General features: G+C 41.1%; 1 long non-coding RNA gene across 5 annotated transcripts in view; it reads right to left on the reverse strand.

Moving 5' to 3' along the window:
• The window catches only part of LOC102555216 (uncharacterized), a 28,043-nt gene extending 16,104 nt beyond the window's left edge, over nt 1-11,939 (reverse strand). For 2 of the 5 annotated variants that reach the window (XR_005490319.2, XR_005490318.2), the window contains exons 1-2: nt 11,788-11,925; nt 11,351-11,468 (exon numbers count right to left, since the gene is read on the reverse strand). This is a non-coding gene — a long non-coding RNA (uncharacterized LOC102555216). Of the gene's footprint in view, nt 1-3,847; nt 4,007-11,350; nt 11,469-11,787 lie in introns of all 5 variants that reach the window. The other 3 variants (XR_010055398.1, XR_010055397.1, XR_357692.5) reach the window with 3 other exon arrangements.
• Between the last annotated feature and the right edge of the window lie 204 nt (nt 11,940-12,143).

Below are 12,143 nucleotides of genomic sequence, written 5' to 3' on the forward strand. Positions count from 1 at the left end.
CCCTGCTTTCACACACACACACACACACACACACACACACACGCGCGCGCACACACACACACACACTCACGCATACACGCACACAGGTACACACATGTGTATACACACAAACATATATTTCTTTGACAAAAAATCTATCTGATGTTTATTACTTTTTCCAGATATGGTCTGGCATTATACAAAGCATCTTAATGGTGGTATAGTTGAAAGATTTCTACAAATTGAAATGAGATGATACCTTTGACTCCAAATACTTTAATTGCCATAAATATGTTTGAAAACACACATTAAGTGCATTTTCACAGTCTACTTCATAGGGCCTCAAGACAACAAAATGCATACACTGGACAGATGTGGAAAATCTAGTTACCACATAACACTTCCCTCACCAACAGCTTGTTATGTGAAATGTGCACACGGACTTAGAAATTCCAGCTTTTGAGCTCCAAAGTGCCTCCAAGCTTTAATGTATTGCAACAAATAAAAATCACAGTATACAATAGAAATTTTGATGGAAAATGTCAAACACCTAAAAATTTCAGATAAAAGAAATGCTTCCTACAGTGCTATGACAGTTGCTATTCTCATTTGCAGTCATGGCTAGAACTCTATCTGTGATAAGCACAGGCCTTCCATTTGGGTCAATTTTAACAGGTGGTGAATAAATAAAATAGTTAATGCAGTCCAGCTACCTTGTTATTAGAAATATAACAAAGGTCTTTTTAGGACAACATATAGCCAGTTAAGAAGGAACAATACACAATTAAGCATTTTTAACTTTATTGCCCTGTAGGTTAAATTGGGCAGCACCTCTAGACCTCAGCTCCTAGAAGACTTTCCCTCAGTGGATATAAAGCACTATTTGTTTGACTCCAATGGGTAATCATAGTGCTACATCTTGAACTAGACTTTAAAATAATTTACAAGGCACTTTTAACAATCCCTGTTATACAATTTTCTGCCAAAGGTTACTATTTAATGCCATTCCATCTAGATATTGACTTACTGGGGAACAGTAGATAGATAGGTGAACAGATGTTGGCAAAGAGGCGAGAGGCAGCAAAGGGGCTAGCTGTGCTGGCACCTGTTAGCTGAATCTTCACTTGACTGTGCTGGAAAACACAAGATAACTACATGCCATTGACACTATCCTGTCACAAGCTTAACTTGAAATCTGCAGTGCCCTCTCCCTGATTCTCTCTCCGACCTCTATCATTCTCTGTGTGTCTCTCACCCTGTCTCTCTCCATGTCTTTCTCTCCCTTCCTTCCCCTCCCTCTCTCCACTCTCTCCTCATCCTCTCTCTCCCCCTCTCTCCTTTTCCTTTGTCTTTAGCTAGAAATAATATCTCTATCAATTGCTAGAATTACTTTTAGTTTTTAGAACTGCTAGCCTAAGACATGACATCCTGTATTAAAAAAACAATTCATGGCCTTTGTGTGTGTATATCTATCTATCTATCTATCTATCTATCTATCTATCTATCTATCTATATGTGTGTGTGTGTGTGTGTGTGTGTGTGTGTGTGTGTGTGTATCCTATAAATACAACTTGCTCACCCTCCATTACCCTCCAGCTTTTCCTTCTTTGAGGTTGGTTCATGCCTCCCTTTGCCTGTAGGACCAGTCTTGCAGATCCATCTTCCTGCCGTGAGCCTCCAAACAAAACCCTTGATTCTGTTCCAGCCCTTCTGTGCTCTATTCAATACTGACACTGCATTCTTAGGGAACTAACTACTTGGCAGCTCAGAAGAGCCTTTAATAGGAACCCCCCAAAACATATCTTCAAACAAGCCTGTCAGCTGTGAACGCTGAAGCATCAAACCTACTGACAAAGGGTCCCACAGTCTAGTCAGTCTACCTGGAAACGGCACTCACATCTGCTTGAGAACCTGCTAACGGAGCTGCCAACTGCAACATTATAGATCCCAAAGTTGCCACAAAATTCAGCTCCAACTCTACTCAACCACAAACCTAGAGGCCATCCTAGGAGCCTTGGGTAGCAACAGGGTAAGGTCTTGCCCATGTGTAAAGGTTGAAACTGACGTTTGTCTTTTATGTGTAGTGACATCAATGTAAAGTTTACACGGATAATGGTCAGGCAAGTGCAACATCAGTAAAGGGGGTAAGTAAAGCTCCAATAAGCAACCAGAGAAATGGAGATCAATGAACAGCCTGAAAAAGAATTCAAATAATCACCTCTAAAAATCTTATCAAAAAACATTTTAAAATCAAGACACGGATAAGTAAACAAGAAGCTTAATAATAAAAAAAAGATAAAAAGAAGAACAAAACAAAAGCCAGAAGCTGAGCATACAAATATAACAGACTTCCAGATCTTAGCATAACCGGCACCATGTTAGAGGGACCAATTTCACTTTAAAACCCAGCACATAGACCCTAACACCTGGTAAAATGGGAATGAAGACCTAATCCATCAAAGACCTAGTCCATAATTCCAGGATTCAGGAAAGTCCTTAACTGTACCAACTTTGCCTTTTGGTGTCTCTAGTTTTGATTCTCTCAATTTGTTCTTGCTTACTAAATGTATCTACGAGGATGTGGGTTTTGTACATAAAATAAAAAGAACTGTGAGGATCAGGGGTTGTATGAGCTGGACAAGTTCCCCATGCAGCCACCCGCCAGTGACAAAGACTTTCATTTCAGCTTTCTGAGTGTTCATGGGCGCTCTCTGGCAGACTTACCTCAAAACACAACGACAGAACTGACACGTCCAGTTACAACATCACACTCAGTCACACAAAAGAAAACCTAGTGAACTCCAAGATGCCTCATTTAAAAGTATCAATTTGTTAGAGAGAAAAATGGAAAATGAATGGGGAAAGCATAGGGATTCTCAAACACCACCAAGTATACAGATATACAGGTCATTGGAGTACCAGAAAGAGTGAGAAAAGGGAACAGAAAGCTGATTAAGAAACGCTGGACACATTTCCCCAAATCTTTGGAGGGATATAGATTCAGAGGCATGAAAACTGAAGGATCCCAAAAGGATAACCCAAAGAAGACTCCAAGAAGCATTATATTCAGATTGCTAACAATCTTAAAAGCAGCAGGAGAAAAGTGACTTTTCTCTTGGGAACCCGTAGGAGGAAGCCTGTGGGAGGCTAACAGTGAAGTCCTCCACAAACCAGAAAACTTGAACACTCAGTTCTAAGAGAAATAACCACCAGGCAAAGATGCTGTGTACAGAAATATCATCCTTCAGAAAGTTTTCTGTCTTCTTGGAAAAAAAAACATTTCTTGGCAGACAAGAGTTGAAAGAATTCATCGCTGTAAAAGCTATCAAACAAGAAATAAGAGTCCTTCACCTTAAAATTCAAGAACTCTCAAGTTTTACAACATGGGGTCACAAAACTATAAACTTACTGCTTAAGGTAAGTACATAGTAGATTCAGAACACCCTAATATTGTTTGTGTTTGTCCTTAAGACAGTCTCATGCTGTAGCCCAGGTTGGCCCAGCCAAGCTTGTAGCAATCCTGTGTCAAACTCTCAAGTGATGGGATTATAGGGGTGAGCTGCCACTCCTGGCTTAAGTATCCTAATAGAATGACTAAGTAACTTTTAATTCTAGAACAGGAAAATTTAAAAGTAGAAAAAATAGCTATCGTTTCAGTAACTTGTTAATGGGCATGCAATGTCAACATACATACAATGTAACACCAATGACATATAAAATGTTTTAACAGTATGTGTTGAAGTTGTATACCTGCCTTATTATATACCTGACTATTTAGAATTGTACAAATATATATCAGGGGAAAGGGAAAAACTGCAAACAAGCAAGCAAACAAACCCATTGCTTTGAACATGCAATGCAATATTACCGAGTCAACTCAAAAATAGACCCTGCCATTTGTAACTACAGTGGTTGAGCACTGAGAACACTGTGCTAAGTCAAATAGACCAGGCACACATTGCACAATCTCACTTCTGTGTGGAGTCTAAAATGTCAGGCTCGTAGAAGCAGTGAGTTTCTTCAGGGGCTGAGAATTGGGAGACACAGAAAAATATTGGTGAGAGGACGCAAAGCTCTCACTTACAGGCTAAGTGTGTTCTCAAATTTTAATGTGCAGCATGTGTGGTGATCAACACATTGATCAGGTTGTGGTAATCACTGGGGGTATGCATTGTATATAAAACATTATATATATATGTATATATATATATGAAAATTTATCACTCAGATTGCTAATAACTGTTATCATTAAAATATTTTAAAATAGAAGAAGCTGGAAATGAGAGCCAGGAAGTGGAAAGTGTCTTGTTCTTCTTCATCTAAGGAACTCACCCCTCAACCCTCTTGGGAAGTTTATGCAATGGGGTATCTTTCTCTTCCATTTTCTCCCCAAATCTCTTCCAGTCTACTGACTTCTTTTACATTCTCCTGTGTTCTTCTTCCCCCAGATACTGTCTATCTTCTGAAACTTCCTTCCTGAGTACTGATGTGCACATACAGTGCCTTCACTTCCTTACCTCCCCCCGCTCATCAGCTCCTGTGAGCCTAGTTTTGTCCCTCTGTTCCCTTTCAACGATGTCTCTATGACCCTTAGTGATTTATTTACTTCTGAACTAAACGCTGAGTCCTTAACTTGACTTTCTCACCCACACAGAATGCCTCTGACCATCTTTTCCCTTTGGGATGTTCTTTTTTTAAAATTCTGATTTCTAAGATTCTGATCCTCCCAGGTTATCCTCTTGGCTCTGCCTATCCTATTGCTTCTCTCCCCTTTATCTTCCTTTGCCAGATCTCCAGATGCTCCTGAAAACTCAGTGTGATGGACTCAAATCACATTTTAAGCTCTCCTATATTTTATATTAATATGACATAATTTAATTGGTTAATGGATTGCTATTGTGTGACTGTTTGACTAATTAGTATGGTAGCCTTAGTATATGGCTGTATAATATATTGCCCCTTTGTGTCCTTTATCTTTATAAAAGGCTCACTTCTTACAATAACTCAGTGAAATGGTCATTTTCCCCCCATTTTTACAAATGAAGAACTTGAGCTGTTTGAACCTGCTCCTGATTCTAGGGTCCACATTCACTCTATTGTCATTCAGAACAATGAATATAATGAGGTTAAATAAAATGTGTTTTGGGTAATATTCCCCTCCCCTCACCAGTTGTTCTCAAACCTGTAGGAGTAAAACTTGGCCTTTCTTCTCTCTGCATGAATATCTTCTATCTTCTGAATGCTGTTAACGTTCGTTCCCATGGTAAAATCTTTTAAATAGTAGTTGAGAATATATGCTCCAAGAAAGCTTTGTCCTGTCTCTATATTTTAAAGCAGTTTGTGGCATTAGCCTCAAGTCTACTATATGCTATAACACTATACACAATCAAATTCCTTCAGTGTGTTTTAGTGGGTATCACACACTGTGTCAGAGCAATACAGAAAGGAATTGATACTGCGAAGTCCCCTCCATTTTCATTTTACATTTTCCCCTATGTGGTTTCATCCATTCTCCTGGCTTCTAGTACTAGCCATGCCCTATGAACTGTGACTTTATATCTCAAACCTAATTCTTCCTTCCCCCAAGATCTAGGCTCAATCTCTTCTAATGGTCATTCCAAACCAGAAATAGACAAAATGAATTCATGCCCTTCCTCTGTCTCCCTCAAAGCACGATTATACCTAATATCCTATCACAGTAGATGACGACAGTTGCTCATGCTCAAAATCTCAGGATCAGCCTTAACATGTTTTATTTTTCTTCATTTTTCCCCACACCCAATAACTATATTAGTTAGTTTCTGTGGCTGTAACAAAACACCACGACCAAGATCAGCTTAAAGGAGTTTCATTTAATTTATGGCTCCGGAGGGTTGAGTCCATAACAGTGGGGACCACATGGCAGTAGGCAGAGAGTAGGAAACTGCTGATCACATTTTGTCAGGAGAAAAAAGAAAGACTGAGCTGGAAGCTGGGATAGACTATAATTCTCAAAGCCTATCTCTAGTGATGTCCTTCTAGCAGGCTTCAATGTCCTAAAAGTTCCATAACCTCTCAAACAGTGTTCCATAACCTCTCAAACTACTTGGGCACCGAATCCTCAAATACATGTGCCTATCTGGAAACATTTCTTTCAAAGGGCCTCAACTTCTGTCTTTGATACCATCTTCTTCAAACCGCCATCACTTACTATCTACTCTGTTACACAGCTGTGCTCCCATCTCAATCTCAAAATTCTCAACCACAGCCAGAGAGATGACATCACTTTCTAGTTTTAAGTCATCACTTTGCTTCTCACATAAAGACTGGATCCAGAAGGTGGTCCTTGGCTCCTTTGCAAGCATCATTGGTTATGCTCCCCACTTTCCTCTTTATGATTCAGCTGCACTAACTGTTCAGGTCCATGGATTCGGGACTTAGAATGTCATGTTTCTTCCACTTCAGGAATCCTTTATCACCTCCTACCTCCACATTTTGGCACACTATGACCAACTTAATAAGCATGGACCCCATAAGCTTATATGTTTGAATGCTTGGTTACCAGCTGATGGAACCATTTAGGAAGGATTAAGAGGCATAGCCGTGTTGGAGGAGGTCTGTCACTGTGGGGTAGGGGCTTTGAGGTTTCAAAAGTTAATGGCATTCCCAGTTGGCTTTCTCTGCCTCATGGTTGTGGATCAAGATGTAAGCTATTGTATGTTCCTCCTCTTTACCACCATGGACTCTAACCTTTGAAACCCATTAGCCAAATTAAATACTTTCTTTTGAAAGAGAAAAATACTTTCTTTTTTCCTTGGCCACTGGGGTTTTAGTACAGCAATAGAAAAATTACTAAGACAGAAGTTAAGACCCACTCATCTTCAGAGTCTAAACTTGAACTACATTTCATTAAGGAAATATTCATATTCTCTAGTTCATGTCTCAGACCAAAGAGATGATGGCTTGGCTTGCTGCTCCTCCAGAGAACCTGGATTAAAGTCTAAGCACAAATATGACAGCCCACAACCATCTCTAATGCTAATGTCAAGCGGTCTGACACCCTCTCAGGGTTTCTGTGGGCACTAGGGATACATAGAGTGCACAGACATACATGCAGGCAAAACACTCCTACAATTAAAAAAATTTAAAACTAGTTCCTATCTCCCAGTTACTCTAACTTTTTGTTATGGCTTACTGTAACTAGAGACAATATATTTCTGTCACATAAAAATGTAGGTCATATGCATATATATATATACATGTATATATATATGCATGCCTGGGGTCTTATTGTATCTTTGGGTTTAGAGAAACTGCCAGATGCCTTTTCCTGTTCAGCTAGTGCTTTAAGTCTCTTCTGCTTGAATCACTTCACCCTGATCTGGTCGTTCACCCTGTGCTCGTTTTTGAGTCATTGATCCTTTCCTGTCTCTCCTCTTCCTTCTCTTTATCCTATCTCATCTCTTGGTGTTATGCATTGTGTCCAGCCTTATCTCGAACATCCAGTTATTCTAAGCCATCTCATCATTCCTCTTCAGTTCTTTTATTCTGCCCATGCCTTCCACTCGCTTGCACCTCCTAGCTCATCACTCCGGGCTGTTAAATGCTTGCCGTCTTATCTCTCCTCATCTAGGCTTGCCACCGTACACTTTGCTTCAGATAGTCCCCCCTGTCTCTTTCTGCTTGATTTTGCCTGATGTCATCTACTCTGTTCTTGCATTGTTTCATCTCTGTAGTACAGTCATTCCATCCTGTCCTCTCCTGGTCTTCCACTTTCTGCACTGTTTTTAATCTTTAATTCCCATTTATTATGCCATCCTCTCCTCTCCCTCTCCTTCCCCTCTCTCTTTCTCACATCTTCATTCAGTTATATTACCTTCTCTTTTCTCTTGATTTCTACCCTAACTCTTCTCTTTTCTCCAGTTGTTACATCTGCCATCTCTGTCTTGTTACTCCAGGCAAGCCCACCTTTTAGAATAGTTTCTGCTTTATTTGTTTAAATAAAAGGAGATGTATCTAGCCACACTTTATTTATGAATTTTCCCCAACTACAGCATGTATTTAATAAGAACACATGTTTCTTTAAGTTTATTAGTTTTGACCCTTTTAACCAGCTGGCAACCATTCACGCAGTGAAATTTATAGAGTCCAGACATACCCCATATCCACTAATAACTGATACATGAAAACTAGAATACTGACTCCATCTCTCCTCACAGTAGAATCTTCCATTTTCACGGTCATCCCTCATGGATGTGCCACCATGAGGGAAGGTAGTGTATTCTCTTTTCTCTCCTCCCAGCACTGTGGAAGAAGCCAGTTGCCAGCAGTTGTGACCCTGGCATCCTGCTACATTTTTCTACATTACAAGTTTCCTAGTGCCATATCTCAAAGAGAAAGGTAAATCCTAAAATTTACTTTGGTCTTTAATCTCCAAGACCTCCTCCTGGAGCAAAATAGCAAAACAGGCCTTGCTATCTAGCTGGGATCAAGCAGGTGAGGATTCAAGGGGACCTGAGTTATAATTAAAATTATCTGCTAACTTATTCTCATTATAGCTCATCAATGCCATTGGAAATTAGATTCTCAAACACCAATTCCTAATGTTACCTGAAGAGTGGGGACAGCATATGATTCCTCAACTTTGAAGTGTCAGACAATGAGGAAAGGAACGAGATAAATCTATTTTTCAATACCACACCAGGAATCAATGGAGCCCTAAAGAGTGAAATGGACTGATTGCTACAGAAAGTCAAAGCATTCTATTCTTCTCCCTTCTGAGACATGTTATCCTACGACTCTGTGCTGAGTTAATTATAACACCTAGCAGGTGCTTCTTCCTCTCAGAATAGTGGAAGAAGAAGGAGGAAGAGGAGGAGGAGGAAGAGGAGGAGGAGGAGAGGAAGAAGAAGAGGAGGAGGAGGAAGAAGAGGAGGAGGAGGAGGAAGAGGAGGAGGAGGAAGAGGAGGAGGAGGAAGAAGAGGAGGAGGAAGAAGAGGAGGAGGAAGAAGAAGAGGAAGAAGAGGAGAAAGAAGAGGAGAAGGAGGAGGAGGAGGAGGAAGAAGAGGAGGGAGAGGAGGAAGAGGAAGAAGAGGAGGAAGAAGAGGAAGAGGAGGAGGAAGAAGAGGAAGAGGGGGAGGAAGAAGAGGAAGAGGAAGAGGAGGAAGAAGAGGAGAAAGAGGAGAAGGAGGAGGAAGAAGAGGAGAAAGAGGAGAAGGAGGAGGAAGAAGAGGAGGGAGAGGAGGAAGAGGAAGAAGAGGAGGAAGAAGAGGAGAAAGAGGAGGAGGAGGAGGAAGAAGAGGAGGAAGAGGAGGAAGAGGAAGAAGAGGAGGAAGAAGAGGAGGAGGAGGAGAAGGAAGAGGAGGAGGAGGAGTAGATAGACATAGAAGGAAAACAGTGAGTGAGTAAAACTCCTGCCTGTGTTGGGGCCAAGGCATGAATACAACACCAAGACAGAGTTTTCCCATTTACATCCAGCAACCTAAGAATGCAAGTTTTCACATAGTTCTGACTTTCAGATTCATATATTTTCCATAGTCCTGAGTGTTGTGTCATGGTTTTAGCTTATTTATAGCTTCCTGGTTTAGGAAATGTCAACTTCTGGTGGGTAAGTATGTGCAAGAGGATGTTGTAGCAGTACATGAAGTTGAGTTATGGGAAAGGGGACAAAGAGAGTTGGGGAAGTGTTCATCAAAATGAAGAGTGCAGGAAGAAGATATATGGCCACCTCTGAGCTTACAATTCAGAGTAGGGAATGTGACAGGAGAAAACACCTGATACGGCAGAACAAGGAAGAGGCAAGCAGACTAAAGCTGAAAGCAAGACACCACACATTGGAAAACGTTTGTATAGTGCAATTAAGGACTGACATAGAAATGAATCTTTAATTCTTCTCAGTTGCGATGTTATAGGAGTCTCAGGATGATTTGAAAGAAAACAAATACAAATTGGACTTGCTGTTTTGTTTTTTTTTTTTAAAGACGTTTTATTGATGTTATTCATGGCTGGACACCACAAAACCTATGCTATGAATATCTCCAATCTGGATTTCAACTCTGTTTAAAAAATTTATGTCAAAACTTGAAAAACTTGTCTACTGGACATTCCCTAAGCACCTACAATCTTTACGATCACTTTAACTCCCTTGGAGATTCAGGAGTCCATGTGACCGGTATCCCTAAGGGAGGAATGTGTGCCTCAGCGCCCCCTAGTGACACTGTCCTGAGCATTTCATAGAGATGTGCAGGAATGACATTATATACCAATTCACACACGGTGATATAGCTCAACACAGTAACTTACAACACACAATTTACCTTTATGACCATGCAAGGTTTAAACAGTGTTAAATTTCACCCAGATGTGATTAAAAAAAAACACAAACTCTCAGAAACCTGTATTTCCTCATCTGTGAGGATAATAGGGGGAAATACCAGCAAGAAGTGTTTATTGGGCTGCTGAATAGCACATCCAAAACTTTCTCTGCTTTGGAGTAAGATGGGCCTTCCCACATGTGTGTAGTCATAAAGAACCACGCAAGTACAGAAGAGCTTAGATTCCTTTCCTGTGTTCTCTATTTAGACACCCCTTGGACAAGCAAGCCCAGAGAAATCGTGCTCACCCTCTGTCAAGGTCGCTTCTCTTCTCTTCCTGCCCATGATCCCTGGTGTTCTCTGGTGTCTACTATTGTGGTCCCTGCTAGCACAATGACTATTGAGTCATTGTGTTTCTGGGGCTCTCAGGATTGTAAATGACTGAAGGTCTGATGACAAGGTCCACAGTGGACTTTTAGCTACTAGTGTACAAACGTGCTCTCTGTCCCAGCCCCATTCAAATTTTCTTCTTTTCATTTTTCAGACCCAACTGTATTGAATAAGTAATTATTATGTCTATAATAGTGACAATAGCTCCCAAAAGAGGTGAAAAAAATAAGTAGTGAAAAAAATCTTAGAGGGTCCGAATACTTTTTATTTTTCTGGCTTTGAGCCTAACACTCCGGGTAATCCACTCACCCATGTGGGTTGCTGCTGTGAAGGGTAAACTATTTCATAGCCTTAGACTCAAAGACAATGCAAACGTATCAAAGGTTTAACCTGCCAGCTGGTGAAAGACAAGTTCACCAAATAGAATTATAAGGCAACCTTCTACTGAATTTAGAAATTTAAATCAGGAGGCCATGGTTGAATAATACCATGCCAGATCACAGGGGCAGTTAGAGTAGATTTCCTGTCCCATTCAGCAACAGCTGTGCCTGGATCAAGTTAGTCAAATCCAATTTCTGCCTTCCAAAGGCACTGTGGGGGCCGATCCACCCACCTTCTCTGTCCACAAGGAGAGCTTTGTGGACAGCGTGCCTTTCCTCCCACCTCAAGTAAAAGTAGGTAGTACCCACCTCACTGGAGCTACCGCTGGCCCTGAGCATTTGCCCATGTCCTAGGAGGTCACGTCTGTATCTCCTTCCGTGATGCAGTAGAAACACATGTGGACTATCACACAGCACCCTGTTGCCCCTGCAGTGGAAGAGTGAGTAGGACACATCTATGACAAACCCTCCAGAAAGGGACCAGCCAAGTTCATCTCGTTCTGACTCCCTCGTTCTGACTGTACCACCGCCATGACCTAATCTGGGAGTTTACTTTCTCTCTCATGGCTACACGTTCAGACTTCAGAAGAAATCTATTACCGGTCTTTCTGAAACCCCAGCCCTTGCCTCAGAACTTTATCTTAATATCCATCACTCAGTGTCATATCTAAAGTTCATTCCAGACTCTGTAATGGCTCTAAGCACTAGCAGATTAATTAGTACTACTCTCCTCACACCAGGCTCACCCTGTCGAGACAGCCTTATAGGCACGGGAGTAAGTAGGGACCTGGCTTTGAATTCCGTGATGAATGATACAACACCCAAGCCGGAGAAACACCCTCCGAAACCCTGGATCCTCATTCCCTATCAGATGCCTATAAAGAACCCTAGATCATCCCCTGTCAAATTATTTATAGATGACAAGAAATATTTCTAATTATATCCATTCACAGCCACAGTCAGTGAATATTGTGCAAAGAGATTGCCAAAAATGGTTTTGCCAAGTAGGTCCCCAGCTAGGACAGCTGAGGTGGCTGCTGTGTTTGCAGAACGGCCTCTATAAAAGTGAAGCTTTGGTGCCTCTGTCCTGTCCTTCCTCAAA

This window comes from Rattus norvegicus, chromosome 10, assembly GCF_036323735.1.
Source record: "Rattus norvegicus strain BN/NHsdMcwi chromosome 10, GRCr8, whole genome shotgun sequence".
Taxonomy (NCBI): Eukaryota; Metazoa; Chordata; class Mammalia; order Rodentia; family Muridae; genus Rattus; species Rattus norvegicus.